We start from the raw sequence: 27,890 nt of genomic DNA, 5'->3' as shown, positions 1-27,890 counted from the left end.
TAAGCAAAATGGTGGCGTAATGAACTATGAGTTTGCTCCTAGGGAGAGTAGCCAACTGTTGCCCTATTTAATGCCAATAAGACCTTGACATTTCCTGCTTCTGTACAGCCTTGCTCTCATAAAGCAAACCCAGACCACAAGTCTAGCCTAGCTAGAGAGTAGATATTAAATTAAACCTAGAATTTTAAAACACTGCCCAGGTCTTTCTCAACAATTACAATCCTTTTAAAGCATTAGATTTTCTGTATGAGCTCCCCAGAAGTTGCAGAATACAACTAGGATTGTTGATCCTTTTTCTAAATCTCTACAGTCTCTTTGGCATCGTTTTCTGTTTACATTCTCTCAGGTATAAATAATACTTGTTGCCTGGGATGGGGTTCTTATTTTGCACAACAAAAGGGTTTTCTGGAAAATGTGACTAGAATATAGATGTCTTATACACTTAGATGTATTAAACAGCTACATTCTAAATTTCCTAAGAACTTCCTTTTCATGAAAGAGAAATGTTTTTTCTCTTTTTCTGAAAAAACAGAAGCAATTAAATACAGAAGCCTAATGACTAAGAGTACCAATGACATCCCTTTCTCTGAATTCTTCTGTTGACCTGTGGTCTTTTCTAGGCTATATTTCAAATTGTTGAACATGTTACTCTCTTCTTCATTTGGATGGGAATACCTTTTGCTCCTCCCACAGCACCTAACAATCTCATAAAAGTAGAGAAGTGACCCAATAAAAACTTCTTGATTGCCTAAAAGTAATTTTTGTTTAATTAATTCATAGAATGGAGGACCAGACAGGTAATTGAATAATGAAGCAAGATGGGTGTGAGACAATATGGAGTAGTGGGGCCTGGGGTAATATGAAAAATACATGTCCCATGTAAGGGGATAGCAGGAGCTCAGCTCCAGCTCATTCTTGCCATGTAGCAATGTAAGCCTTGTGTTACTCAATGTTCCAATTGTTAGAGGAAGATAGATGCTTAATGTGAAATCTTCCAGCTTTTATATGCTGGCAAACAACTTTTTAAAAAACTTAATATAATACATGCTCAATATAATGCATCTATGGGCCAGGTTCAGCCTGGAACCAATAGTTTGCAATATCTTTGTTAAAGGAAATTCCTGAACCAGGTTCATTCCAAGACCAACAGCTTGCAATATCTTAATTAAAGGAAATCCTTAAAAATTTTCATTATTAATTTAGACTTCCCTTTATCTATCTTCTACACCAGACCCACCTTCAAGCAACTCAGTAACTATGGCCTCCGTCTCCTCCTATTGCCAGTCACGGCTGGGCTGGCTCTCATAGCACGACTCATCCCTGAGTCAGTACAGAATGGCACAAACCACACATTCACACAGCTCACTGAACCCTTTGATGGCATCGTACAAAACTGAAATGATCGTAATTGGCAGAGAAGGTGTCCAGGTTAAATGTTATGACAAACCTTTTAAAGGCCTGGATGATTTCATGACTCTAGTGTAGCCCCTGCAAAGCCACCTAGAGAAATGACATGGATAATCAAGTGTCATGCTTCAGATGTCAGCTGATTGTCTGCAATGGGAGAGGCAGAGTGGGAAGGAATATTCCATTCTCTCCACCAGCTCCAAATTAGTTGGTATATAGTAAAGATTCCTTCTGTCCTATGGAGCCCAAAAACATATTTCTGCTACCAATAATAGGTTTATATTCTTACCAGAATTTATCAATTTTCCTTTGGCATAAAACCCTGTCTTCATTCACACCTTGGAGCCTGGATGAGGCTCAACACTTTTTCTAAAATGAAATACTACTGAAATTCCCTAAAGATGGACCCCAGGTCATATCAACTTTTCTATCTCCAGCACCTGGCACAATACCAGCCACAGAATTAAGACTTGACAAATATTTATTTAGTCAATCAATTAATGATGGAATAATTGAGCTCAATCCCTGACTCAAAACAGCCATGCTTTATAGGCATGCTGGGGAAGGGGATGAAAGAGGAGCAAGAAGATCAGCATCTTTAAATGCAATATGCACTGCTTTGTCTTTGTTTTTAAAATACTGTAGAGAATTGTGTGGTAATTTATCTAATCCACCCTGTCAGGAAGAATCTGAAGACAGAATCTCTGCCTCCCTGCTAAGTCTTAGCATGTGCTGATTTGAGGTGGCTCCAGAAATGAAGCTACAACAATCAATTGCACTATTAAATCAAAACTTTATGTTCCCTCGAAAACCTTTAACAAGAGCCTCAGTGTCAGAGGAAAAGATGCTGAGACATCAGAACCATGAAAGAGACATTAAATTTCTTCCCACCTGCAGCCCTGTAGATTCCGGTGTCTGCTCCCCAACCCTGCCAAGTTTACAGCTCTTTAACATGACACTGAGCTTGACAGAGAAATTGCAGGTACTCCAGTACATATCTGCATTGCAACAGATGTTGGCATCACGTTTAGAAGGAAATTGAATTACAGATGAAAAGAGCTTGGGAGCTGAGAGCATCTGTTATAGGAATCTGGATTTCAGAGAATGCATTTGAAAAATAAGTCTCCTCAACTTCCGAATGAACTAAAATTGTTCATGATTCTCATTTGCCATTTCCTCTCTCTCTCTCTGTCTCTCCTTCCCCCACTCCCTCCCTTTAGAAAGAGTGAGAGGAGACAGAAGTTTTTCCACACTGTCAAGGTGAAGAATACATTAAAAACACTTCAGAGAGTAATATGTGGTTTCTATAAGTAATGGAGTGCCAATTAGAAATGTTAGGATATTCTTGAGATTCTTTTCAAATCATCTTAACATCCATGCCCGAATAAAATGCACCATGTTGTCTGGGGATTTTTAGAAGTGACCTATCATGCTTGGTCATCCTAAAACACCAGAACATGCCATGTGACCATTTTTGTTGCCTTTGTCCATTTTGTTTTAGTTAACATGAAAAGGAACCATGCAATCCAGCTAATTATTATCATTACACTCAACAAAGACGTCACTCTTTGAGCAGCCACCGCTGCTCCTGGAGGTGTCCTGTAGGATTCACAAAGGATAGTTAATGGCTCTAAATAAAACTTCCTAATAAATAGGACCCTTCAACAACATACAGGACACAGCTCACTCCTTACCAATCATACTTCAACTATGACTCAACTCATACCTGACGGAACCAGTTGCAGTTACATGGACTGTAGGCTGCAAAGGAAATGACTGAAGGAACACACACATTTTTTACACAGGTCCAACAGCAGCTTCCAGGTTCTCACACCTTCCATTATCCCGTCTCACCTCAATTGTGAAAGATGGATGACTGATAGGCTCTAATCCACAGGACAGTATAATCTGTGGCCTCTTAGGCTCACTTGGAGACCTGCTCATGCCTAGCCCAGGGTAACTGTACCTAAGTGCCCATAAGCCTGCTCTGGGACTTTAGTCCAGCCTGCCCACCGTCCTCCATGACCACTACCATGAATTGGTTCATGTTCTCTAAAAAACTAGTGGATATCCAAGGTCTTTCCGTGTTGCCCTCAATATAATTCCACACCAACGGGGCCAATTCAAGCTTTCCACAAACCAAAAGTGGATGGAAGAGAGAAGAGAGGAAAGTGGCAGGCTTTACTCCAAGACAGAAAGCAATTCAGCAAGGACAGTTTCTGTACCAAGGAGGCAGGACCGCTAGAGGACCAGGGGTAGCTGCTTAAATACAGTTGTGCAAAGAGCGTTTTCAATGACCTAATGGAAATCATTGGAACTGAGAGCTGGGATCAGTTATCCACAAAAATAAAATTTATACTTCCTTTTATAGGAATACTGAAGAGGCTTCACCAGAACTCCCTGCCCCCTGTGCAGTGACTCCCCACTTGGGAGGCAGTCTCCCTGTGCAAACGAGCAGAAATCAGGATTCCTCCGGATGACTGGTATGATACTTGCCCACCCCTCTAATCATGATGGATGTGGCAGTTTGGGCACATCTGGCTCAAGTCAGGAGTATGAGGCAGTCACATCTGGAGGCTGGCATTATTTCATCTCTAACTTAATAGCTGACTTCCTAGTTCTGAAGCTGACAAAAGACTTGAGCGCAGAAGGATGAAGGGATGATCACTAAACTTTGTTGGCTTCCAAGCACTCGCTCCTGCCTTGGGGAAATTTATATCCTATTCCATTGAAGACACTGCTCAAGTGACAGTCATAACTCAATAATAGAGCTCACAAGGTTTTCTAAAGATTGGCATTCTTACTATTCTTACTGATATTCCTTTAAGCTACAGTTTGGGTCAAACCTATACTGCAGAAATTTCCCCGTTATGCCACCGGCTCAAGGTCATCAGTTCACTAACGAAAAAAATACCCACTCCCACTTTCAAAATTCACAATCCACTTTCATTTCCTTTGTCTTCATTACCTTTATTGATCCTCCCACTTCTATTGCACTGTTCCGAGATCATTTTTTTAATTTATTTAGTTTTTTTCGCTTAGTTTTTAACTAGGACAGTCACAAGAGGTCTCTGCTAAAATTTTTCTTTGAGCCACTGCCATTATAATACCTTACTTTTTACCATCTTTTTTTTGAATAACATTGTCTGTTAGGCATATCTTTATCTTCTTCATATATAAACCCCTCATTTTAAGACCCTTGTTCTCAGTGTTTACAATTTAATTTCATAATCTTTGCACAAAGCTTGATGAACCAAAAAAATTCACTGCAAGACTCAGTGCCTGTTTATTTATCTTTGAAATGGAATATTCTTTATGGGGATCTAATATGACTTTATTAAATATGAAACTTGGAAAGTATAAAATGAAACACTATGAAACTGCTCCCTGTACAATAACTTTAAATGAATTTAGCCCATGCCTCTATAGATGGCACCAAGGGTAGCTACTCACGGACAATAGTAGCTGGATAACAGAAGACGTTACGTGACAGCCTGAGGCTCCCAACAAACTGTATTCATTACCTGTGGAAACATCTAATAAGCTCCTACTATGTGCAAACCATGAGGCAAGGCTCCAAAGGGGTGAAAAAGGAGCTTCCAGACTATCCTTGCCCTCCTCGTGGCTAATCATCTGTGTGAAAAAGCAGACCCCCAGATGTAATATCAGAGAGCAGACCCAAGGCCAGAGGGAATGTGGAGAAAGTTAAGTTTGAGCCAACCCTGAAAAATCAGATTCAAAGCAGACTACGAGTATTGGTTGTGTAGGATTTGAAGCCTGCTACCCAGGTCTGCAGCTAGGGAAGGGGACCTTATGGTTGGGGACCATCCGTTACAATTTTCTGTATTTCTGTATGAAGAAATGCAGGTGAGAATACTCCTGCTGGTCACCTCTACAAAATACAGACAGAGTAGGTGAGCCTTGAAAAGTGTTTATTATTTTATTAGTCCAGGTCTCGCAGAGGGAAAGTCAGAGAGCCATGACGCCAGTGGCCAAGTTCTGAGAGTGGGCAGGCAGGAGGGGCAGCTGGCCGGCTGCGCGGCCCATTTCATCGCACTGGCCAGGGGCCTGGAGCCCCAGCTGCAGGGGTCAGGAGCCGACGGGAAACCCAGCGCCTTGCCGCTGACCGCGCCGAGCGGTCTCCGATCCCCTTCGGTCACTCTTCAGACCCAGCAACCCCTCCCGCAGCATTTCCAACAATCCACTTCCGACTACCTTTTTATGACTTTACAACACAGTTTTTCCTCGAATTTTATGGCATTTCATTAAAGCCGCCAGAAGGTGATACTGCCCCTTTTCTAGGAGCGAAATAAATTCAAGTTTTATCGCTTCTGGAAATGCCTGAACAGCTGTCAGGACATTTGATAGATTTTCTCAATTACAGGACTTGTGGAGCATTTTATACTTACATCTGCACCAAGGCCCAATATAGTAGATACTCGTCTTGCCTCCCTTGCTTTTATCTCGTGCATCTTTTTCCTTTTAATGACCAATTTGTTATTTTTTCCCTTTTATTTCTGCATACCTTTTTTCTTCTGCATTTGTTCCTCTTTTTGCTGTTTGTTTCAGGGAATGATGTATTTCACATATAAACTTGCATTCTTTGTAAAAGAAAAGGGATGAGAAAAAAAAACCCTAACTATGATCTATAGAAGAAAAAAAAGTAAATTAAAATTTAAAAGCAAATTAATGTTCCATGGAGGAATTTACTGTTAATACAAGGTACACTTTGCACATGCAGTATTTATTAATGTGACATGACATATGTCGAGTTTTTTTCCTAATGGGATAGAAGCTTTGAACTGTGTGACTTTTTACACTAATAAGGCTGTTCATTGGTGTTTTTCTTCATTATCAACATAGAGAATATCAGCTTTCAGTGACAACAATTTTATGGATTATTCAAACTGCAGAACCATTGTCCCAATGGATGCTAAATAAATAAATAGCTAATGTGTAACATAGACTGTGCCGATAGAATATACAGACTGTCGTTATGGTGATAAAATTTATTTCACAGACTTTGAATGTATCATCTTGTGGGCAGAGCAGAAGTTTCAGAAAGTGAATGGATGATCAAAATGTCTTTTCTTCATAGAAATGGTTTCACTTATATAACATTTTAAAACATTGCAGTACTTCTGCAAACATTACCAAGTATAACCTCCCCGACAATGCTGGAGGGTAGGCAAGAGAAATGTTATTATCCCCACATCAGAGATAAGAAGAGAGGCTCACAAAGGAACAGTGTTTTGCCCAAAGTCGAAAGGAGCGTCTTATGATCAGTCCAGATCTTCTAAATCCAGAGCTGTTCCTCTGCTGTTGATCTTCCACAGTATTTGACTGTCTCAATAAGAAACAGTTAATTCCTCAGTTTCTATATAGAGCACCCTAAGAAGACCTTCCATGTGACTTGAAAGTCTTCAAAATGCGTCCACATCAGGCTCTCTGAATTTTCCTATTCTTTATACCATCACCCTGTTTAATTTCTTATAGCCTAAATCACACTACAAAATAGCATCCCTTCTTCATTTTCTCATCCATTTTTTTTTCATCTGTTTCAGTTACCAAATGCTGTGTAATAAACCACCCCCAAAAGGTAGTGGTTTTCAAAAACAACAGTGTATTATTTCTCTCAAGTCTGTGGTTGACTGGGCTCAGCTGGGTGGTTTTTTGCCCAGCCCAATGTAGCTGAGGTCACTTGTGTGGTTTTGTTGAGCTAGGGGATTGGCTGGGACTGAAGCATTCTAGACAGATTGATCCTTCAGGTACTTTCTCGATGTGGCTTTTCAACATTCAGCCATGGAGTCCAAGCTTTTTTACAAGCACTGCAGCTGGTTTCCAGAAAGGAACATTCCAAGGGCTAGAGCCACAATGTGCAAGCACTTGTCAAAGCTTCTGCATGCATCCTGCTAATAATGTCTCATTGACTATAGCAGGTCACATGGCAAATCCAGAATCAATGTGCGACAGGCCTACCCAAGGATGTGAATGTCATATGGCTGTTGCAACAAATTACACATATTTGGTTGCTTAAAACAACATAACTTTATTCACTCACAGTTCTGGAGGCCAGAGTCTGAAATCAAGGTGTCAGCAGGGCTGTACTCCATCTACAGGCTTTAGGAGAAAATGCATTTCTTGACTCTTCCAGCTTCTGGTGGATGCTGGCATTCCTTAGCTTGTGGCTGCAACACTCCAACCTCTGCTTCTCTTTGTGTGTCACATTTTCTGTGTGTGTGTCTGGGACAAAACTCCCTCTGTCCTCTCTTATAAGAACACAAGTAATTGCACATAGGGTTCATAGGATATCTTTTGCCATATAGGTAATATTGACAGGTTCTGGGGATTAAGAAGTGAATTTGGGGGGTCATTTCTTCAGCTTACAGGTAGGTGCCTTTTAATTTACATGTCCTTTTTAGTGGTGTGCCTGCTGTTTTGTCCACTTTTCTATTGAGTGGTCTGCCTTTTTCTTATTTGCTTCTTTATTATTCTGAATGCAAATCCTTTGTCAGATAGAAGTATTGCGGATTCTTCTGTCACTCTGTGGCTTGCCTTCCCACTCTTCTAATAGTGTCTAGTTCTTACTTTAATGTAGTACAATTTATCTCACTTTTAAATAAATTAGTAAATAGGTTCAGAGAAGCCCAGTGACTTTTCCAGGATGTGTGTCTAACTAAAGGGAAGTGCTTTTGCTCAATCTTGTGTTCATGTTAACAAAGTTCAATAATGAATGAATAGGGCTTTTTAGTGCTATAAAACCATAGTGTATGTCTAAATGTTTCCTTTGGCATTTAGAGTTTTTTTTTAATAATGGAATAATACATTTTTAAATTCAATTTTAAAAATTTGGTTTCTCAAAATTCCTGCTGGCTTCCTTACAGAAATTGACAATCTGATCTTAAAAGTCTTGATTAAGAAAAGCAAAGTAGGTGGACTCACACTTTCTGATTTTAAAACTCATTATAAAACTACAGTAAATAAGACAGTGTGGTATTGCCATAAAGATCAATCAATGAACTATAGACCAATGGATTAAATTTTAGAGCCCCAAAATAAACCCACATATATTGGTCAACTGATTTTCAACAAGGATGCCAAGACATTCCATGGGGAAAGAATAGTCTTTTTAAAAAATGGTGCTAGGACACTGAAAACCATTGAATTGTACACTTTAAATATGGGAAGATGGACAAACATATTCTGTCTTATTGTTTTACAGTAAACCATCTTTAAATCACATTCTATTCATTTGAAATTTATGATAAATTTAGCAGGATATTATCTGACATAAAAGGTTTATCGTGTAAAATGAATAGTGTAAACATAAAGTTTTATGAAAAATGTTGAAGAAAACTAATTATACTTTTATAAAATGAAACTTTTGTCTACCTCTATAGTTTACTTACCAGTTTGCATTATAACTGTCTATCTATGAGTCTCTTCCTAGACAAAAATCCTGCCATAGAGAGCTCAGAACTTCCTTATTTGTATATTTCCAGTGCCCAGTGGAGTACCTGGCAAATAGTATGCATTCCTTCAATAAATATTTACCAAAGGCTCACTGTTTCAAATACCATACTCTGAATATTTCTGAATCCATTTACCTGAAAGCAACTAGTATGCATATCAAAATTCATTCTTTTTGATATGCTTTTTAAAAATGGCTTTATTTCATGTTTCTGTAAGTTACTAAACTTCATAACCACACATTTTTACAAAATGTATAATTTAGACTTTTCACTAAAAAAGTTTAGTCTTTTTAAAAGTTTGTTTCACTGTAGTGTTTTCAATTTTGGTTTTAAATACGCATATTCTTAGATGCAGACTTCTCAACCACCATAAATTCACTACTGGATTGGTCATTAAGACCCAAAAAATGTATGAGTTGGAAGTAAATGTAAATAAACTATTGGTATTATTTGCTTTAGAATTATGGTTAGTGCTTGTTTGGGGTAGAAGATACACAGATGTTTGTTAGAATATCTTTTGTATTTCCTGCATATTCTTTTATTTTTTTGTAAATTAAAAAAGGAGAGAACATTGGGAAACTGCCTTGATGGTATTGAGTAAGAAGCTGTTCTGGACTGAACAGTCAGGATGATCTGGCAGCAGGAAAGCCAAGGACGAGTGGGCCAAACATACAGCAAGGACATCAGTGAAAGACATTGATGAGAGGTCTAGCACAGTGAAGGCCAGCATTGGGCTCACCTTTTAATTGCATGTCATAGCGAGTTGGTGGTGTTTTTCATTGATGGATTTTTTTTTAATGGTTGGTTTTTATATCTGTTAAATACCTGGAAATCACCTTTCAATTCAGTCTTAAATACATTCTCTATAAAAAGACAGACACACACATAAAAGATGAGCTTGCTGTATCAAGCTAGACTCCCAGTTCTTCTACAGCCTTCTTTGTGTTTATGTCTTCTGAACTTTCTCCCAATAGTTCTTAAATTGCTTAGAATGTTGCAAGGAAAAAATACATAGATGGATAGGTAGAAATTTTTATAATACCCAGGGCAAGAGCAAAAAAAAAAGAGAAGTCCTTCTTGATGGTAATTAGCTTTATTCTGCACATGAGATTGTATTACCCTTGTCTTGGCAGGCAAAGGTTACCCTTCTTCATAAATTTTATCCCACCCACAGACCAATCTAATAATAGTAAATAATTTTCTCAATTCACAATTCTGCTTTTCTCCAACCGGCCCATTATTTCTATATTTTGCAATAAGCTACTACAAAACTGCATGTTTCATTACCAATTCAACGTCTCTGAAAATGTTGCAGCCCTAAGTCAATTCCTTCCCCACCCTGCATCAAGAGTGCTATATTCCTCAGTCTTTCACACCATAAAATCTCTATTCAATAAAGAGTGGTTAATTTTTGATCAGGGAAGTGGGGGTTGTAACATTTTTACAACACTGGCAATATTGCCAAAGCAGAGAAGCAATATTTTATTTGTCAGTGCGGGATGGTAGAAAAAACATCAGACTGGGAGACAGAGGATCTAAAGTCCTATTAGCTGTGCAACTTCGGGCAAGTCCCTTCATCTTTCTGAGCTTCAGGTTCATCATCTATGAAAATATCACCTATCTTCTAAGGTTATTTTGGGGCACAAATAAAGAAGTAAAAGTATTTGAAAACTGTTAACAGCTACACAGACATGGACAAATATTTTAAATTACATGTAACTTTTTAAAGGCCCAGCTTGCATTCTATTGGTATGTGGTTCTACAAACCTAAAGAAAACCCCCAAACTGAGCCTGCAGTATGCACAACCCTTATTTCCCATTTGTCCCCAAAGAAGTTCTCCTGCTATCTCGTTGCATGGGTTGTCTTTGTTTTTGTTTGTGTTTGGAATTTGGGGTTCATGTTGTCTTGTTTGGTATTTTGTTTTGTTTTTTTGTTTTGCTACCTGAGTTATTGCTCTCGTAGCTTTCTTCAATAAAGAGAAGTGAAAATTTTCATAGGCAGAAATTCATCTCCATGCATGCTATCATTCCATCATTTCCCTGCACTCACTAGGGAGGCAGCCTACAGAACCTTAAACCTTTTTTTAAAGACCCAAGTGATGTATGAACATTCATTTCCAAGCGCTCCCACTAGAGCCATTCTAATCCGGGGAGCTCTGGGGACTGTTTGAATGCAGTCTATATGAAGTCGTTTCTCAGGCACTTCTCCTCACTGTCATGTAGCCAACAGGCTGAATCAACCACATGCAGTAATGAAAACATCCTGTATTTATAGGAGTATTTCTCCAAGGAACATCCTTCAGCAGGAATGCCTGAAAGAGTTCTAAGAATTGAAGGACATATTTCAGACATGTCTAACCTGTCTCCAAACCCCTATAAAAATGGTCAGGATACCAAATTGTGCCTTTCCCCGCCTTGTGCTGTAAAATGAAATGGGAGTTGTTTGGCTTTATGGCTCTCCATGTCATTGTGTCTTTTTGCTATTACATGGGTGTAAAAAAATAAATAAAAATAAGCTATATTAAGCATTATGCCCTGTCACCACCTCACCAAGCAGCTACATAACTTCAGCTGTGACTTTGTTTCATATTAAGGAATTTTTCTAAACATCAGTCTGTACAAAATAGTCTACACACATATAATTTTACAATTTTTTTCCCGTGACCAAGCTCTTGGCATCCAGAAACACTGTAAGGAGGAAGAAAAAGATATGGAGGATTCATTGCAAGCCAAAATTTACACCTTCTTCTCCTTAAAGGGAAGGGGAGTTAGACTACATTTGCTTTAAGATCCTTACAGAGTTTAAATTCTTGAAATATATAAACAAAGAGCAAACTCAGTAGTTAATCATTTCATAAGAAGATAAAATAGTTATTTTTCCAAAGCTTTCCTACAGGGATCCTTTATTTAAAGTAGGCTAAATGCAGAAAGGTGCCCAGGATTTCTGGGACAAGTGATTGTCCATTTCTCTCGTCATAAGCAGGAGAGCAGGGGTGCTGAATTCTCCCAGGGGAAGGTGTGCACACACTAATGGCCCTCAAAATAGGCATATATTCAGAAAGGTAGATAATATATCAAACTCCACTTGGAGATAGATAGAGATAGAGTTAATCCATTGACCTGGATCTTTGCCCAAGGGTTGGTGCTGACCCACATAGTGTAATTGTCAACCATCTTCTTTGCTATCCTAGCCAGGTTTGGAGGCTTGTTCACAATTCTGGACTTCTTTTCTCAAAACACAAGTTTAAAGAAGTGAAGCAAGTAGAGATACAGAGTGTGCCTTAATCATTATCTAACACCATGAAGACTGAACAGAGCCACTACATCTTGAATATCTGCTATGTGACAGGGGCTGGAAAGATGTATGTATTGCCATAGTGCCATGTGGCTGAAAGTGGTTCTCTGTTCTTTCCATGCCCTTTGTCCCTTCCTACCTTCACCTGAAGAAGGGACTTCAGCATAGTTTCTCAAAGCCATATTACAAGAATTGGAAATATGAGCTAAAGGATTCCTGCTCTGAATAATTATGGCTTGGGGAACACCATGCCTATACCATGGAGGACCTTGAGAACCATTCCAGTGATCCACCATCATCACCTTCTAAAGATGGAGACAGGGACAAAATTTCACCAACCTTGGCCAATCCTACTGCCAGGAAAATGCAGCAATAGCATGGGTGGAATTGGGGGAGATGACAAAGGAAAAAAAAAAAAGAGAGAGAGAGAGATCAGGAAAAAAAGTCTGCTTTGGTACCCAACAAAGACTAAGCCCAAAAGGTGACCCAGTGGAGAGAGTTCTGCATGTCACTTTGGACTTTGTGTGTATTCATGATGGTGATCTTACACTGGGCTCTTTTAAGTAATATACTGTTTCTCAAGTCTTTCTAGATGTTGCTGAGTTACAAGATCCTTTTTGCAACCTATAAGGTCCAGAAGAAGAAACTGAAGCCCAGAGAGGTTTGTAATTTGCATAAGTGCACAAAGCTAGCAAGTAGCAGAGCTAGGATTCTAGCCCAGAGCTGCCTGACTCTGAAGGCTGTGTATGTGTCAGTAGCCACACAACACACCTTCTCACTAATGGCAACACTCCTGCTATGCTTCTGCTGTCCCACTAATGTACACGGGTCAGATAAAAATTCAGTTTTTGTCACTCTTTAAAACAGTTATTTGTGTTGATGGTATATTTATTCACATATTCCTAGGTGCACCATAGTATTTGAAATAACCTCTTTCACTATTCATTTCACATTTTTCCAGCACATAGCTCCTGAGTTCCTAAGCTAAGCCAGGCATTGTGCTGGGTGCTTTAGGAAGTCACAGTCCAGTGGAAGAGATCACATTAAAATGAAAATAAGTACTTGGTTTCCCATGGTACAGTAAGGCATAACCAAGAAATTAGAGCTTGCTTATTGAGCTGCAATCCAAAACCACATTATTGGGCTATAACTTCCTATTTGATTGACAAGAAAGGACTGAGCAACTGTCCCAAGGTCAAGCATCTAGTCAGCAGTAGTTCACTTCACTTACTTTATTGTCTCTGACATACCATGTTTTTATGATTCACCCTCTTTTAATAGCCTTATGCAATGTTCAAAACATATTTTATGTTTTACAGACATTTTTAAAATTTAAGGCCAAAGAAGCAAAAGCATCAAAGGCTAACATTGGGTTAGATCACATTCTGACTGCCAGCTTTAAGGACAGAAGACAGCCTACAAGGTTTGGCTTCCCCCCAAGCATGTTTCCAGGCTGTGGATGCAGTTAATTCTGCCCTAAATGCATGCTGTGTCCTCATCTCCTCAGTAGCCCTCTATCTGCGCTAAGACTTAATTGGTTCGGGTTGGGTAATTCATAGTGCCTCATTAGGGCATCAAAACACATACTAGGCTCTCTAGTAATTTTCTCCCCTGAAAGAACATTGATTGGCTCCTTCATTGGGAAAGGAATTAGCTAAAGGACTCTTGGGTTTGTGCAAAGAGATTAAGTCCACAATGGATAATTTCAAAGTGTATTCTACAATCAGATTTCTTCAAGCCTATCTGTCGATCAAATTCCTCCTCTTGCTAAAACTTCTTGCACACTTACCCAGCAGCAGTTATCTTGCAGAAATTATACAAGCTATATGTATCTCAGAGTTTCACTTGCCAATCTCTCAGTTTTCTTTTGTCTGAGATGAAGTTTGTTAATGCACTGATAGGAAAACCACCAAAAGATGGCTTTTCTGCTGATCCTGATTATCAACAACTCTGCCTCTTGCACTGGCTATAACAGTTTCAGTCAATGCCCTGTCCGTATCCACTCACCTCTACACACCAAAGGATGCTAACTGTGAACACCTACAATTCTCTGCTTATGTTTTCTGGCTTCAAGAGACGCGTCAGCCTTCCTACAGGGCAACTGGAAGTGCTGGGGTGTTGATGGCCCTGGAATCAAACAATGACAGAGGGTGTTTGGTGGAAAAAGATCCCAGCTTCCTCAGCTCTCAGCTGAGAAAAGTCTAAGGTTTGTTCTGTACTCTCTTCTAGAGCTCCTGGACAGAATAAGTGCCAGTTGCCTGAAGTGGTACCTCGCAGGATAACATACCCTCTATCGGCTTCTTTCCTTCCCTGTCTCACTGCTTCCCTCCACTGCAAGTGTTTCCTGGCATCGTCACCCAAAAATATCACTTCGACTTGAACCCTTGTCTCAAGGTCTGCTCCTGAGCAACTTAAAAGAAAATACTTAGCATGGTCCAGTCAACCCTTGACTGTCACCATCTGACATTTAAATCTTGAGATCATTGAGACAACTTTCCTGCTGCGGTGAGGGCACAGATTTCTCAAGTGACTCTGTGTCTGCCCTACAGACCGTATACATCTGGTTGGATCTAGGGAACAATGGAGTAAACTCACTGGGGAGCCTGTTTTCATTACGGTTTCCCAAACTTCCTGGGAAATACCTTATCTAAAAAGAAGAAAATGTTGAGATCTACCAACCTGGTCCAAAGACTTTGGTCAGTATTAGTGGAAGGAGAAGATCTGGGTTGGGACAGTTCTGAGTAGTGTATTAATATACCTTCTACATACTTTTATTCAGGATATTGTTACTTAACACCCATGAGTTTCTGAAGGCCCTCTAGTGGAGAATGGTGGAGACGAGGAGAGGGAGTAATGAAAAAGAAGCAAAATAAATTAGAATAAATGAAATGGTTTGCGTTCCTCACACACAGAAACTTGCTCCTTTTTTTTGATATCCTACCCATGTGTCATGGGGAAACATTAGTAAAACTTTTATCAGCATCCCATAAATACAATGTCCCTGACAGTAGCCTGCCTTGGTACAGTCAAGACATCCAATGCCTAAAAACCTGCAAACTCTTTTCTCAAAATTACATTCTGGGACTTTCCCACTGAGAAACAAAACAAAGCCATTCCTTTTTCTCCAATCATAGAAAATATGCATTAGGCAAATTGCCACGGACAGTCTTGAGCAGGCTGACCTGCTGGTTCTCTTTCTTATCCCTTGCTTTCTTATAAAACTGATATGACCCCTTAGTATCAGCATGAACAGAATTGTGAATGGGACCTACTCATGGGATTATGGATTCTGAATCCTCCAGAATTGTCCCATAATGCCCCTGTCAGTTGGTTTTGCCCTTGGGTATCTAATTTAACTGACAAATCTGAAGAATCACATGGAGGAAGCCACTTCCCCAGAGACTTCACAGATGGGAACCCTGCAGTGAGTAAGTTCTTCCAGCGAGTTTGACATTAGCTTATGTTGAACAGTCTCCTGACAGGTCTGCTCATTTCTTAACAGCATAAAACAACTCACTGTTATTAGGCATGAGTCTCTCTTGGCTTGATAAATACCATGGCCCCATTTCTGGCTGTTTTTATGGCCATCCTAAAGGCATCTGAATATGGCATTTTACATTTGGCAGATGTGGACCAACAATTTTTTCTAATTAATCTTGGAAGCCTCAGCCTTAAATGCACAGGGTCAAATACACCAACAAGTGAAGGATATCCAACTCTCTGGACAAGTGCACTTCTGAGGGTGAATGGAGGTAGAGAGGGCATTCATATACTGCCTGAGCACATGTGGGCATATTTTGCAAAATCAACTTAGCTGCAAATTTAACCTGAAATCGAATCATGCCTTGGCATTATGCCTAGCAGGCTTTATATAGTTGTTAGTTTCAATCACAAGAACAATTACTTCAAGTTATGGTGCAAATCGGTTTTAAAAGTCCTCAAGCCAGCAAAGTCTTCCCAGAATCCAGCTAGCTACAAAAATCAGTAGATAAAAGAAATGTAATATTTCACACTTTTCAGCTTTTATTAATATTTTTTCAGTCAACTGGCAACAGGCACGGAGCCCTGGCACCACACCAAACACCATATGTATGGTACTGGGAGAGCACAAATGAATAAGGAAGACATGACCCCATGGGCTCAGAAAACATGAAGTCTACAGGGAGAGGCAGACCATTCTGAATCAGCATGCCCAAAACTGAAGAGAAAATAAAGAACTCTGTGTAAAGATGAGATAATCAATGCAAAGTACTTAGTTCTGCGCCAAGGAGGCCCAGAGTAAACACTAAGTAAGGAGTAGTTATTATTTTATCAGAAAACTGACATTCATAATTGCATAAATATTGAGAGAGAACAAGCTCAGGTTGGAGGGGATGAGTTCAAAGCAGATTATAAAGGCTTGGAAAGTCACATTGGAGCAGAGAAAACACAGGGCCCATTCCTACCAGAGAGAGCTGCTTAAACCACAGCCTAGTGGGCAGAAGTGGGTTGATTGCATGGAAGGGCAGCAGATCTGGCTAACCTCAAAGATTCCATCAGGGAAAAGTTAAGATAACAGGTTATCAGACTAGGAAGGTGGGCGTTCGCCTTAGCAGCTCGGCAAAGAAGTTTAGATTTAATAGAGTCAGAAAATAAGGCTCTACTGTCGGTTCTTTAGGTAGGCATAATTTTCAGAGCCCAGTGCAAAACAAAAATGTGGGGGACCCTTGTTCAAAAATTATTAAGAATTTTAAGACAATGACAGGAGCGCATTAAACCAAGCGTAGGGCTCTCCTAAGGTAAATGCACAAATCACATGCTGAGAAACCAGCCCGTCTTTCAGAGTGTGGTGGTAAAAATACTTCCTAAAGATTATGATTCCAGCATCTATTCATGAGATGCATTGGAAATGGGAAATAGCTGCGGTAAAGATACCCACAAGGTATCTTGTAATTGGGGTCTGGTATTTTGACAAGAGCCAATGCAGAGAAACCTCTGGGAGATGTTGACAACAGAAAAGATGAAAGGCATAAGGGAGAAAGAGGGTTCAACATCACCTCAAAAAGTAAAAGAGAAAATACAGTAAGAGTGCTCAACTTATTTCATTAACCAATGATATCATTCCCTCTTTAAAACTGGCTGACTAATGTCCCAGCACACTGAATGCTAGCACTAGGTGGGAGCTCCAGAAGGGCAAAGGTTTTTGTCAGTTTTCTTCATTTTTTGTATACCCAGGTGCTTGGCATAGAGTAATTACCAAACAAATATTGAATGAATAAATGAGCCTGTTACTAGACTCCTAAGAGACTCTGTTTCTATCATAAATTAAACTCCTTTATCCTTACCTAAAGTCAGTTACTTTCCCAAACCTGTTAATGCCATTTGTATTTGTTATTGTAATCATATGACTTAATCAGTTATGGAAAACAATAAGTATATAAATGTGAAGAGAGTTGTTTTTATTAAACTTGGTTGAGTCACTGAAAAGACTCAATAAAGGCAGGGTATTGGTGAAAATGCTATCAATTAGATGTGGAAAACACAACCATAAAAGAATAGGGGAGAATAAAATTTTAGAATTCGTGTCCCAGATTGCTTTGCAAGGAACTCTTAAGTTCTTATTCCACTTTAAACAGACTAAAACTGGAAACTGCAGCCTATTGGGGGTGTGTTTAATGCAAGGAAGACATGCACATGTCACCCAGCAGACTCACTCAAACAAAAGGCTTCGGCCCCACATCAAAAGATAGGTAAAGGCTATAATGTATATGTCACGTTTGAGCAATGTATTTATCATTTCCTTGCTATTTCTACTTCAACTGAGATTTTTGTTGTTGTTACTTATTGTTCCCATTTATTGAGCACCTACTACATGTCAGGCATAGTAATACCTGCTCTACTCATATTATCATGGACTTGAGTGGCAACCCTGCCAGATACCATCTTTAGTCCCATTTCCTAAACAAAGAATCTGATGCTCAGTGGCTTAGTTAGTTTGTTACTTGCCTCAAGGCTCACAGAAGGTGCCAGAGCTGGATATAAACCCAACATCCTTTGGCTCCAAATCCCCAGGGTCTTTCTACCATATCACACATAAGTGATTTGCTCAAAGTAACTGAGGTCTTCCTACTATAAACCTCACTTTCCAATACATCAACTAAATATTTTAATAAACCGACCAACCACTGGGTCTGATCACATCAGACAAGAATAAACCAAAATAAAATTGAATAAATCAATGAATACATAAGCAAAGTTAAAGGAAATAAACTGAAATGTCTGCATTTTAAGCCAATGGCCTAATTTGGGGTTACATATATAATATAGCTTATAGGCAGCTTATCTGTAATATTACAGGTAATTAATCTATAACATAGATTACAGATAGTTATAGATAATTATATAGATTATAACTAAATGTTACATAACTTAGTTATAAATAATAGATATATATTTATATTTTATATTTATACTTTAATTTCTTTATTATTTTACCCTTATATTTAAGATATATTTTACTTTCTACTGATCTTACTATTTATAGTTCATCTCCTAGGAAGTCCCTTCCTAATATTAAGTTACCTGGGAGGTGAATTTTAATCAGAATGCTGATTGATAAGCACAAGTAAAAATTACTGTGGGAGGATGTTTTATGCAAATTCTAGAAAAGCCCAGTGAGATATTTCTAATCCATAAATCAAATACACTGCTCTGATGACCAGATAATGAAAATCCCAAATGCATTTTTACATCAAAAGTATAAAGTTCACTGGGATGTAAAAAGTGATAGGAACAAAACTGATAAGCTACATGTAACAGGCAGATGGCCTCCTACAGATGTCCAAGCCCTGCTCCCTGGAATCTGTAAATATGTTTCTTTACATAGCAAAATGGGCTTTGCAGATGTAGTTAAGGTTATGGGCATACATTATCAAGGCAAGCCCAACCTAACACATGAACCCTTAGAAGCAATGAATTGTATTTTCTGTCATATACCTGTTTGCATTTTCTACATCTCAACACTGAACATTTATTTCTTGTATAGTTGGTGTGGGGGGGAATGTAAATTTACATAAAAGTAAAAAAGGGAAGTAGAAAATAACTCCTCAAACTATTCGACCTGGACATAGAGCAGGGTGGCTGAGGTGGGCAGAGGAGGAGGTCGCAGAAACTTTGTCAGGACTATTTAGGTTGCAAGTGACAGAAACCAACTTGGGTCATGTGCCCATTCCTGGGCCAATCACAGTTTCCAGAAGGGTGGTACACCAACAGTGAGTAGAGAGCCACCAAATCCACACAGAGCATGGGAGAGGCAGACACCCAAAGAAGGAACGGGACCCTTCTTAACAGAAGAAGGAGAAAAGAAATGCATTCTAGTCAAAACATGCTCCCTTTCCATGTCCTCAACCCTAATAGAAAAAGAGGCATGGTCAAAGTGCAGGGGGGAGGGGCAAAAAGAATGTGAGTAGGAGCAGTAAAAATCAGGATGAGCTCAGTTTTAAACACATTCAAGTCTTTGTGTCAGAAGCTGATCCCAGTGCAGATGCTCTAAAGGCAACTGGAGTAGGTTACTAGGAAGTAAGGAGATTTGCAGATCTCCTGTGACTGAAACAGTTTTGTTAAGATTCTTTCTATATCAAAGGACCAAAATCCACCCCCACCTGCTTTAAATCAAGCCACAAAAAGGTCTAGGGTGAAGAGACTCAGCTGGATTACCTCCTCAGGGCTGCTTTCCCTGGGCCGCTTCATCCCCAGATGAGAGGACCACCAAGACCTGGGCACCCAAACTACCCTGTCAGCAGTGCCGTGACAAAGACCTCTGCCTTTGTAACAGTCCCAGAAACAGTCCTGGTGCTCTTTGGACTGCCTTTAGCCACATCCTGAACCAATCTCTATGGTGAGAAAGAAAAAACGCCATGGATGGGGCCAGCCCTGAATCATATGCTCAGCCCTGGAGCCAAGAGGAGAAGCCAGCGAAAGTGTGTCAAATGAAGGTGAACAACAGACTTAAAAATCGGGCCCAGAGAAAAGTTCTTCTCTCCTCTTTTTTTTTTAACCTCACCCCAGTTCCAGTTTCCACCCAGTATATTGATTGAGGTGCCTGTACCTTCTGCTAACCACTCCATGACTGCTCACTTACACACCCAAATTAAATTTGTACCTCCTTGTCATTTCTGTACTACTTCCTTGTTGTTACAATCTAGGGAGTAGTCCAGTGTCTTGGACCTCAGTTTGACACCGGTTCTTCCATAATGAAAATCCTAATGCAGCTGGTTTTCCTCCAAAGGTGTGCAAAATATATTATGCTCCTTTGATCAAAATTATGCAAAGAACCAGATGTTTACTTTTCATTATCTTACAAATAACAGTCAATGTGTGAATGACCTACCTGGCATTTCACTGTCCTTGTCCTTTGAAATGAATGTGTTATTTTTCTCAGATTATTTTCTTAGATGGAATTTGAACATACTAACACAGTGTTTGGTTTTTTATTGCTACAGTAACAAATTACCACAAGTTTAAAGGCTTAAAACAACCCTCACATTTTATTTCACAATTTCCATGGGTCAGAAGTCAGGGCAAAGTGTGACTCATCTGGTTCTCTGGCTTCAAGCCTCGCAAGACTGAGTCAAGGTGTGGGCAGAGCTGCATTCCTTTCTGGAAGCTCTAGGAAAGAATCTGGTTGTTGTCAGAATTTCATTCCTTATGGGTGTAGGACTGAGGTCCCATTTGCTTGATTGCTGTCGGCCGACCGCTGCCCTTAGCTCCTAACGTCCCCTCCTCAGCCCTTGCAGGTGACTCCCCCACCCACACTCAAACACTCCCCACACATGCTTCCTGTGCAGATGCTCTCTTCTGCCTCCTATGCCACGGCACGTCTCCCACACCAACTAGAGAAAATTCTGTTTTGCAGGGCTTCTGTGATTACATTGGGCCTGTTTAGCTAATCTCCATCCATAATCTTAACTGCAGATGCAAAATCCCTTTGCCATGCAAGGGAACATAGTCACAGTTTCCAGGGATCAGGGCTTGGACCCCTTTGGGGAGCTGCTCTGCCTAGCACATATGGCTTATCAGCTTTGTTCCTCATCACTTCCTCTCCTCCAAAGGAACTCATACTTATGATAATAAAGGACACTGAGTGTGGGGACTCCATTATCTGGTCACAGCAGTATATTCAGTTGTGGGGTAAGGATATTCCATTGGATTTTTCTATTGTTTACATAAAACACCCTCCTAAGGCAATTTTTACCCTATGCTCACCAATCAGCATTCTGATTAAAATCACATTCAGGTAATACAAATAATTAAATTAATAGAAATTAAAATATGTTAAATGTAAGTATGAATTAATATAAGTTATATTATTAACATAAGTTAATAATATAACTTACATATAAATGTAAGTTACAAACCCATATTAAGATAAATTAAATATAAATTCAAATGATAGCATTCTGGTGTCAACTGGAATTGGTAATATGATCAAAAGAATAATCATAGTAGGAGATCTTAAAATGATCTAGGAGAACTTAAAACGTCCAGTGTCCCCACTCCAATCTGGTGGCTCCAGTGAGGTCACGCCCTGAGAGAATGTGTCACCAGAGCCGTGCATGCAGGGGCCTCACCACAGTCCTTCTCACCACAAAGTCACCACTGAAGAGAGAAGTTGAAAAACCACATTTATCCCAATGTTGATTGCTATAGCATGAGCATAGGAGCTTCTCCAAGAATGTCTATCAAGACAGAAGAGCCAGTAGCCCAGGAATTGTGAGAAGACACTGGTTATTAGTAGGTAGGGATGAAGAGATGGTAATGGACATCACATCCAGGGAAGACAGAGGCATTCTGTAAGAGGTGCTCCTTAACTAGCCTGCCTCTCTCAGCTTCTTGGCTGTAATAGAGACCCACACGGCATCTCATACAATTCCCTGAATGTTATTTATCAACAAATTTATAAATATAAGTAAAGGATCCTGCACTGCAGAAGGGGTACCAAACCCATCTACATATATGTATGCATATACATGTATACACATAGTATGCTTGTGTGCATTATGTAAGTAGATTCTATGGGGACTTGGAGTTAATGTACTACCCCTTAGAGCTCTGCGGCATCCCCTGACATCTGTGTGGCCACTGGGTCTGCATCAGAGTCCTCAACCCTCCTCCCTTTTATATCCCTGCCATCTTGGTTTTTAAGCAACCATATTTTTATATTACCTTATGACACTAGAGGGACGGAAAAAAATTTCTCTTCCTCCCCTTTAGGTCCTTTGGCTGGTCTAATAATTAAGTTGACATACAACAGAGTAACAGGAGAAAAACAAATTTAATTTTGTATGTATGAGAGCCTCACAGGCAGTCAGGCAGTTGAGGAACGCACACCATCCTGAGCTAAGGAATGGGATTAGAGGTCTGGGCTTCAGAGGGCAGAAGGTGATTCACAGGAAGATAACCAGAGTGGACTTGGGGTAATCAGATGTTTTCCCTGCCATGTGGGTAAGTCTTTCAGATTTTTAAAAAAAAAAATGGTTTTCTCTGGTAATATAGCTCTCTTCCTAGGCCAGGCCTTATCTATCTAAATTCTTTTAAGCAGTTAAGACAGAGGCAAAAGATTTTCCTGAGTCTCCTGGGACTTGATTGCCTTCAGCTCAAAATATTTCACATGCCAAAGTGGCACATTTTGGGGTAGCATATTCTGCTCTCCTTTGACACCAAATATTACTTTTCCTTATTTATTACTGCTAAACTCCAAGAATGGGTACTCCCCCCTCCACTGCTTCTTCATCACATCACATCAGAATTCTTGGAATTGTATTTTTATCACTGTATTATTTTCTTCTGTATTTTTTTAACCTTTTCTGTACTTGTTTGGTTTATAGTTTTTTATTACTGGATTATTTTTGTCCCTGTGCTAGAATTCATGCACTCTCTGTAGACTCGTAAACCACTAGTTCAGGAACAGAACCAGGAGGTCAAAGAGGAAATAAGAGCCACTCACCAAACCCCAGCTGCAGCTGGACCCCATGAAAATATCATAGAACAGGTCTGACTGCCTAGGACTTTCATAAAAGCTTGATTTGCATTAGATTCCCCTCCAACTTTTTCATAATCTAAGCTTCCTGCCCTGTGTTAATTATATTTCTGACCCAAAACCAACAAACTAAGAGGCTGCATGTTGTGATGGAAAGTGTACTAGACCAGACGCCAAAATCTGTGAGATTTAGGGCCAGCTCTGGAGCTAACCAGCTGTGCGACCTTGAACAAATCACTTCAGCTCAGAACTGTTGTCCCCTCCCTTCTCCAATGAACAGTTAATAAAATTATGTTTATGATTCCTTCCCAAAGTTATACCATTCTCTTGTCCTGATTCCCTTTCTCCTATTAATACACTACATAAACAACATAGTCTACAATTGTTATAAACCAGGATAATTTTATTACTATTTATTACTGAACATAAATTACCAATCACGAACTATATAACACTAAACACGAACACTACATGCAATTTCAAAAACAACTTTGTTAAATTTATTTGAGGTCGGATTCAGCAAATGAGGTATCTAACATGCCATAGTGGAAGTCAACTTTGATTTTAAAACCCAGCAAATAAAAACTGGATCTGAAAAACTGGAGCTATGAATTGCTGGGGTCCATCATCTTTATGAAAGTAGAGGGACTTAGAAGTACCATTTGCCTAAGAACTGGGCAGACAATCTGGAGCAAGAGGGCGGGGGCAGGTAAATTTTTGTGAAAAATTAAAGATACATTTTCCACAGCTGTTTGATTTTTCACACTGTTGAGTTTTGAGGTTACAGTATTTAACTCAAATATGAAACATCACTAGGAAGGAGGGAATTCATTTAATATTATGTTAGTTGTAGAATTATAACTAGGTGTAAAGCAAAGAAAGTAGTTATCTATTATTCATTCCTTCTGAATAGACATTTCCTGTCTGTGAATATAAAGCATGACTAGAATTCATCTGCTGAAACTCAGAGGTATTATGAGAGAACATCTCATTCTCATTTGATCTGACCTTGTGTACAGTAATGGAACTCTTTTAAAACATGATCCTCGTCTGTTCGCCTTACTTTGCACCCCTGAGAATTGTTCCTACCCCTGGCCTCGCGGGAGAGAAAACTAACCATAAAGGGTTTCAGTGACTTGCCTGAGTCATCCCAAGGCTATCTCTTTAGCCAGTCCTGAACAGATCTGGCCACAGATTAGTCAAGTCAGTTTTCTGTATAGCTATATGTGATTGCCTTTATTTCATGAAGAATTTCTCTCAACTGATATCTGAGCCCACCCAGCCAGCATGTCAGCTTGACAAGAAATCAACATACCTCCTTGTTCATTCCAAGTGTCTCTAGCTGCTGAGTGGACCTGTGAAGATGGCCTCTCTTTAGCTTGGTGACAGAAAAAAGAAGTGTCCTGGCTAGAGACATTGTACTGAACATAGGGGTACTGGACGTCGGACATACATGAGCCTCGGGGTCAGCCACTAAATCGAGTGCCCTGTCTACTGACCAAGGCCTTGATCTGGCCCAAAACATAAACCCCAAGCTGCAAAGAACCTCAATAAGCAAAGATAAGACTCCCCTTGGTTTTCTTCTTTTGTTTTCTCCAATTATGCACTAAATCAACTTTAAAATTCAGTCAGATTTGACCTAGAATCTAATCAGACAGCCAGTTTTGACCCAGAATCTAATCTACTCATTTTCTAAAAATTATTAAATCAAAACATTATCTCATTGAATTGTGCCATCTAGTTCAAGCACTCCAAAAATGGATGGCTAGATGAATGGCTAGATGGGGGAATAGATGGGTGGGTGGGAGGGTGCACAGATAGATGGATGGCTGGATAGATGGGTGAGTGGATGGATGGATGGATGGATGGATGGATGGATGGATGGATGGATGGATGGATGGATGGATGGACAGACGGACAAATGGATGAAAGCTGGATAGATAAAATGGATAAATTTCCTTTCCTGGACTCTGGTTACTGGCTCCAACCTCTAAAAGCTCATAAAGTACCTTTTCTTGTAGATACCCCCTTGTTAACATCCTGCACTGATTAAAAAGTGAATGTAAATTGTCTCTGAGAAGCATTTTATCATGTTCATAAAAAGTCTGATATAAAGTAGTAAAACAAGAGTAAACAAACCTATAATTTGGAGTAGCCACCTTGGGACAATAACAAGGTTTTCCAATCTCCCAGATCATAATTAACAGTATAAAGAATTAAAGGGGAGTTCAGGAAGGAGTGCTTACACCTTTTTGTAAATTTAAAAACAAGTAATGTTCTCCATTGCTGTTCTCCAGGTTTATTCAAATTTGGACAATTAGGACAATTAAACATAAACAGAGACAGTTCTAAAGAGGGAGCTGCAACAAAGCAGAATAATTGCTGGTACTGGGCTATCAAATTTACATAAAAAAAGATTAAAAAGCTGATTTACATTTAAAAAACAAGATCAGGCAACATCTAAAATAGATAACACAACCCGCTGAGAAAAGCTGTTTTCATCAATAAAGGAGAAGCAAAGGTGATTATATATAACAAAACTAATCTCCTATATTGCTTTAATCACCTAAAACCACTTTAACTGTTTATTTGGGAACTGTTAGGTGAAAAAAAATATTGCATGTAAAAGTGTCTAATTTCCAGGTTGTAATGAAACAGACACCATCAAGATCCTGCTCACACATCCTCCATCACCTGCTTTCTTCGCTAGATCCTGTCTTCTCTTGGTTGTCAAATTTTTCACCAATAGCAAATCTTCTCTTTCTAGAACTTGAAAGTTTGCCATGTAATTGGCTTAACAGATGCTTCCAGAATAGCAGCTCTGTTTATTGTTATAACATCTCAAGAACAAAGTATATTGCAGAGCTTCTTCCTTCCTGGAGTGAGTATCCACATGGCATTTTAACATTTTTTAAAAAACATAGGAAGAACCTAATTACCTGAATTTTAACATGTGCTATCACCAGATCCTTTGTTAATATTTACTATTGTGTGTGTTTTTTCAAGAATAGTTATTTATTCATTAGTTCGGCACATTCATGAGTTGAGCTGGAGGAATCAAAACACTTAAACAGATCTCAAATTTGGGGAATCAATTACCATTAATATATATTGTTGTTCTTAAAGCTTCTTGTTAAATCACCCTAGAAGGTAAGAAGAAAATTACCATTATCCCAGTCATGAATTTGAGTTAAGAAAAACAAAAAGGGAGAACAGAAAGGAAAAAGAATTTAGAGAAATTGCCATTTCAGTACATTTATAAAGAAGCAATAAAATGTGATATCAAAAGCTTTCAATACACCAAATGACAGGGTTCAGGACATGCTATCCAAAATATGTCACCTTATTACAGCAAATATTTAAGCTGAAGGGGTTTGAGAAATAGCAGGTACAAGAAACACTCTTGGTCTTCCCCATCTCCCCTGACGAAGGTCCTAAGACCCTCAGCTGAGAGGTGCCCTCACTATACGTGGAGGAGAGGAGCTCCCTTACTTCCTGAAATGGACGGATGCCTGAAGAATCTGAATAAACACACCTTGCTATGTTCACCTCAGTTAACTACCCTTAGCCTGCACCCCTTTGTCCTAGCACATTTTCCCACAACTTTCTACTCCTCATCAAATCTAGTATAAAAACACTCAGGTTTAAATGTTTCTTCAGGTCCTCATTTCTTTATGAAGGCTCCCACATTGTATCAACTTATATTAATAGTTAAAGAAAAGTATATGCTTTTCTTTTGTTGCCCTGTCTTTTCTTACAAGGGCCCCAGCCTAAAACCTAAAAAGGTAGAAGGAAAAGATATTTTTCCTCCCATATGCAATAAACCACAGATCAAAGAGGAATTAAAAAAAACCTCAAATTTAGGGCAAGAAAGAAGACAGATCTGACTTCATATTGTTTAACAAATTCTGCCCAAACTTGTCCATACACTTCTCTAGACCCTATGTCTCAAAATTCTTCATATGAAAAGAACCCACCCTGTTATTTACATGGAACAGTTTCAATTCCATGTATTTGTGAAGCAGGTAGAAAGTATGTGGATGTTATAAAAGACTTCAACTATTTGGCTAAATTGGGCATCACTTTTTTTTTTCTGTATCAAATGAGTCCTGTTTTCCTTTCATTCCTATTGTAAATGGGAAATGTGATCCCATAAGAAACAAAAAAGAGGGAGCTTGTGGTCAATATATATATATAAATATATATGGTAAGAAGGTAGTCAGCACTGTAGCCTCTCCTGCATTGTCATCCCAAGTATATTGAAATCCCCAGAAGCTAAAAGTATCTTGTACTGTGAAAAGGCATAGATCAACACCTCCCTCTATAATGTCTATAAATTTGTGACTTCCAACATCTGATTTATTTAAAACACCTATAAAAAGTATTATAAAACGTAAAGGACAAACAAATTTAAAGACAAGCCTTCAATCCTCATATACAAGAATGAAAAAAATAGCAAAACAAGAAGTGATATAATAACAGGATTCCAAAACTTTAAACCTCTCCTAATATTTGTGGTTGTACTAAGGATGTCCTTCCATGGGAATAGTCCTTTCTAGGGACGAGAGAAGCCTGGGATTGAATCCAAGAGAAAGAATGAGCTAAAACTAGATTATACCTTCAGTTTTGCCACTAATGTTCTCCAGGACTTGGGGTCAGTAGCTTAACCTCAGAGTATCTTAGCTTACCCATTGGCAAA

The 27,890-nt window shown here is 39.2% G+C and overlaps 1 protein-coding gene across 3 annotated transcripts in view; it reads right to left on the bottom strand.

The window, feature by feature from the left end:
- The window catches only part of METTL21A (methyltransferase 21A, HSPA lysine), a 263,654-nt gene that overhangs the window by 94,188 nt on the left and 141,576 nt on the right, over positions 1-27,890 (bottom strand). The window lies entirely within an intron of this gene.

This window comes from Manis javanica, chromosome 12 (assembly GCF_040802235.1).
Source record: "Manis javanica isolate MJ-LG chromosome 12, MJ_LKY, whole genome shotgun sequence".
In the NCBI taxonomy this organism is placed as follows: domain Eukaryota; kingdom Metazoa; phylum Chordata; class Mammalia; order Pholidota; family Manidae; genus Manis; species Manis javanica.
The sequence above is the reverse complement of the archived record's forward strand: the minus strand, read 5'-3'. Positions and strand labels throughout refer to the sequence as shown.